The 5,196-nt window shown below is 41.7% G+C and overlaps 1 pseudogene; it reads right to left on the bottom strand.

The window, feature by feature from the left end:
• Positions 1-3,230: 3,230 nt before the first annotated feature.
• On the bottom strand, positions 3,231-4,845 carry LOC118348059 (annotated as a pseudogene).
• Between the last annotated feature and the right edge of the window lie 351 nt (positions 4,846-5,196).

The raw sequence follows: 5,196 nt of genomic DNA, 5'->3' as shown, positions 1-5,196 counted from the left end.
CAGAACTGTAGCACAAAGCAGATGAAATTAGGGAAAAAAAAAAGAGAGATAAAGGAAACTAATATATAGAAAAATAAACAAGATATAAGTACTAGTTCGGGAAGTATTCAAAGCCCACCACTTCTTATTCATCTGCTGAATAGCTACTTCAGTCTATGATAGTTCATTTAATTACATTCCATACAAGTCGGCTAACTAAAATCAAGGAGACTATTTGACAAGTAGCGATAAAATGTCGCCGCAACAAGAAATTAAGTTGCACTGTCAACCCATTTCATGGACTGGTTTTTTGTGACGAGACTAATTCATAGCAAAAGGTATTTCTTATGGCGAATCCCAGTTCTGCCACTACAAAATTGCGACTACGGTAACGAATGGTCTGTGACGTCAAATAAACACTCGCCTAAAATTTTTTTGGTAGCAAAAGCCTCATTTTCTTGTATTGAGGCATATTTAAAGGGGTTATTGTGATAACCAAAGCACTATACATCTTGCCAAAAATTCAATATACCACAAAAGGTCTAAACACATATACATTCGACTTCATTTTGTGAGGGATGTAATAGATGAGGTTAAAGTAGAAAAAGGATCCAATTGAGAAAAACCTTTCTGATATGATGACAAAATCCCTACCAGCTATCAAGTTTAGGCATTGCCTAAATTTGATTAATATAGGAAGCTATTAGAGCTCAGATTACTTTGCAGGAACAGTTTAGAGGAAGAAGAAGATCACTTTACAAGGATAAAAGACTTGTCAATGTGGAGATTTGTTCAAGATGTGTCAGGTTTTTATATTTGTATTTCAGTAATGGCAGTTTTGTAAATAGATTAATGCCAGTTTTGTGTTAATGGCAGTTTTATATTTGCGATGTGGTTCTCTAAAGATTCTATTAATGTGGCGTGCCACTCGAGCGGTAGGGTCATTAAATGCGGCATGATTCTCCAACCTTCTCCCCATGGTCTGCTTTTCCCTGGTCCATTCATTCTTTCTTTGTCAGTAAATCAAGGATCCTATGCACGTCGCACCTGCTTTGTGGGCAAACACTCGATGACTGGACAATATCTGAGGAACCTCAGACCAATGAGTCTCGACCAGTTCCATCCTCTACTGCACCGTTCCTCCCAAAAGTCATGTATAGGGGATCCTCTTAGTGGGCTGGATCTATGTCCTTTCATGCTGGACCAAGCTTGGCTAGGCCTCCTTGGCCTTGGGTAGGGGGAAAATCATCCCCACACTTACCCCGCTAATTCTCACCGAATGGGTACGATGGAAATTTTATCATGAATCGCCCTACCCTTCTCCCAAGGTCGAACAATATTTTTAAGTTTTCCGTTGTCCAGGAAGCTTCTGTAGGCGAGCTGCTTCTGATGGCATCTCCTCATGATGGGCTCATCGCTTTCCAAATTCATCAATATCCACTTAATTTCTGCAACTAATTCATTAATTCTAAATTATTTTGTAAAATAAAGTTTCTAGGTTTACTCGAAGTAAAATAAGCCCAGCTTGAAAATAATATTTTTGATATTTAATTTAAGCTCCTTTAACTAAAGTTGGAATTGGAATAAGCCCAACTAGAACAAAAGTCCATGTGAATTCAACCCATCTAAAGAGGTTAGAGTCATCTTGATCAATACAGCTACACGGCAAAGTGGGTTATTTTATTTTATTTCTTAAGGGCAGTCTTTGTAATTATAGTAACATATATACGCGTAAAATAAAAAAACTAGGAAATAAATTCCAGATGAAATACACATACTGAGGTGTAACTAACGTCGAGAGAGAGAGAGAGACAGAACAATTTGTACCGAGATAGAGGGAGAAACCGAGGGTTGGCTTAGGCTGTGCAACCGTGGTGAGGGGCGGAGTACGATAGAACGGTGGGGACTGTAATCCGACGATCTCCCACAATCTGGAGTTGCTGCCGATGGTTGCCTTCAATCCCGCAGTGATGCTCAACTGGACGACAACAATGGTTGTTTGAGCTCTTCATGGTGGAGTTACTCGGGTTGGTGAGTGAGGCTCACAAGGGCAGGTCTAAGTAGTAGAGGCTCACCAGGGTAGTTCCGACGTGGGGCAGCGGCTGAGGTGAGTTATGAGAGAGCAGTGCTCTGTTTTGAATGTGGAAAAGCAGAGGCTTTATGGTGGTTTACGGAGGGTTGGTAGTGGTGGTGCAAGGCCGTGACTGGGTGGTGTAAGTGGGTGATTCATGGCCGATCTGTGGCGTTGGTTTTATGTGGAGATAGTCTCGCGAGGCAGCGAGTTTGAAGGGTGCAGGTGGTCGTGCCACTTGGTGGTTGCTGTGGCCTTGGGTGTGGGAGGTCTGGGTAGTTTGCGTTGGGATGGTTCGGTTTACGGTGGCTAGGGTCTTTGATGATAGGTCTCAAGCGGAGATCGCTGGTGGGGTCTGTGAATGGGAGAGACTCAGAGAGAGAGAGAGAGAGAGAGAGAGAGAGAGAGAGAGAGGCCGGAGAGGGAGAGGGAGAGGTAGAGGGAGAGAGAGAAACCTAAGAGAAAATCTGAGGGAGTGAGGCATGGAGAGTAGAAAATCTGAGGTCCGCTGGCTGCGTATCTTGTCTAAATATCAATCCTTATTTATTCCAAACTACTCATCTTTCCACATATTCATAACTTCACACGTGCGGCAGCTATAATACAAAAGCATGAAAGAATATGACAATTAGGAGCAACGTAAAAAAAGTATAATTAAACAATGTTTGTGGGATTTCAGGTATTTTATTGTCTCGTACGTTGTGTGACTTCAAGTCCTAATTAAACAATGTTTGTGAGATTCTTAACAATATTGTTTCATCTAAGCATGCAGTCATTAATGAACGACCCGATCAAGACAAATAATATATATATATATATATATATATTTATTTATTCATTTCAAACATACATGACAAATTGAAAACAATAAAAAAAAACCCTAGTGATCATTCTTTTATGAGTAATTCTACATACAACCGTGAAGTGCGTAACCGCCGCGTAATCGCTTTGAAAAAGAGTGGGGTCCACTATTAAAAAATTAATTATTTTCATGTGGGTCCCATATTTTATTCATTTTTTTCAAAGCGATTACGCGACGGTTATGCAATTCACGGTTGTAAGTATATTTTCTCTTCTTTTATTCCATCGATCTCCCTACATAATAATCTCATGACAATTAATTATAATCTACTCTACAAGACCAGAACTTCATAACTTACATTTGTTGATTGGCAAATTAAATACATAACATCCTATATATGATTTGCCTTTTTATTACAAGGGAGTACCGTATGTACATACTACTCCTTGTCTTGAACGGATGGTAATTTGGCTATATCTTCGATAAGGGATGACATGTTCAATTGAGAGGATCCTCCTTTTTCCACTGCCCTTCTTGCCATCTCTCCAAGCTCTCTTGCTTTCCTTCTTCTCCTTGCACCTTCATCTCCCCCATCCATCAACAATGCTATTGCCTTCTCCACTTTTTCTTTCTTCACCGAAACCCCAACTTTCTCTTCTTCCCCCCATCTGACAGGGATCTCCACCCCTACTCGAATCCCAATCCTCAGAATTTCTACCACCAGTTTTTCATTCAAGAACTGCTCCGAAAAGAGAGGCCAAGTGATCATTGGCACTCCATGGCACACACTTTCTATCGTTGAGTTCCAACCGCAGTGGGTAATGAAACCTCCGATTGCCGGATGAGACAGAATGAAATCTTGGGGAGCCCATCCCTTGATCAGGAGTCCCCTTCCTTTGTTCCTTTCCTCAAATCTTTCCTTCTCCAGCCACTCCTCCAACTCTAGATATCTCTCGCCTGTTTTAATCACCCAAATAAATGGTTGTTTTGATGCCTCAAGACCTAACCCAAGCTCGATTATTTGTGAGGGAACCAAGTGGCATAAACTGCCCAAACAAGCATAAATAACAGAGCTTGGTTCCATCGAGTTAAGCCATCCCAAGCATTGTTGCTCATTAATTAAGGGTTTGTCACCTCTCTCGAACTTGTCCAAATTCTCTTTGTTATATAAAGAAACTGGACCAACGCACCACACCTTCTTCTTGATGGCCTTCCCGTACTCCTCAATGATCCACTGCTCCAATTCATTGAAAGTATTCACAACAACCCCATAAGCTGTTGACTCGGCCTCTTGCATCTTGTCTCGGACATCATCCATACCGGGCAGTATTGCAAATAATGAACCTGGAAGCTGGGCTCTTGTTATCTCAATTCTTTGGGGCAATCCTGGGATCACAAAGGGTTCCGAGTCGGAACTGATAGAACGATGAGCATTGTAAAATTTGATATTATGGGAGCTTAGAAGCGAGAAACAGCCCATCCCGTGGAAAACAAGCCTTGGGATATTAAACTTTTAAGCTGTTTCGGATGTCCAAGAGAGGCACTTGTCAGATATGATGCAAGTTGGAGGGTGCCTTTGATTTTGGAGGTGCTTTTCTAAAGGTTGTTGTAGCATGTTCAGACCTTCATAGAACTTGGTCAGTAGGTCTGGTGATGGGAGGATGTCAAGATTCTCGTACCCAGCAGGAAGTCCCACTTGTTGGCATGGAAATTCCAGTTGAACAAGCAGAATCGGGAGGCCAGATTTTGTTGCTCGATGAATGGCTGTTTCGAATCTGGAGGCATTGTAGGGGGTAGTGACCAAGCTGACAATCACGCCACGCTCTGCAAAGTGCCTAGCCATGTCTATCATGGGTATCATGTGGCCTTGTGCCATGAGTGGTATCAAAACAAAGTGAGGTTGGCTGGTTATCATAGAAGCCATTGCAGATCAAGAGCAAGAAATGATCAATGATAGTGGTTGCAAGAGCAGGTAACGATGGATTTTGTGTTGGTCACCAAATTGCATGTGATGTCGAGTAAAATGGGTTGCATTCTGCTGGCCATATATGGGCGCGCGCGAGGTGGTCTGATTCCTTGAGCTAGCTTGGTTGACTTGGAAGAACTCAGCAAATTACTTATTTTTTACTTGGAAAATACATGACAACGATACAAAAAATTGACAAAAAAGCATCTAGCGACTATAATTATTTCAGCAAGAGGATTATTCAACCGTTGGGGTCAATTTGCGTCCATGACGAGCCAATTTTCACACGCGCAAAATTATTTCTTTTTAGGCCGTGATGATCCGTCCAAGTACGTACGTTGATTGTTCATTCTGAATTGGTTCCGAGTCGAAAGCTTT

The sequence above is a fragment of the Juglans regia genome, chromosome 3, assembly GCF_001411555.2.
Source record: "Juglans regia cultivar Chandler chromosome 3, Walnut 2.0, whole genome shotgun sequence".
Taxonomy (NCBI): Eukaryota; Viridiplantae; Streptophyta; class Magnoliopsida; order Fagales; family Juglandaceae; genus Juglans; species Juglans regia.
This window is presented reverse-complemented; position numbering and strand designations above follow the sequence as displayed.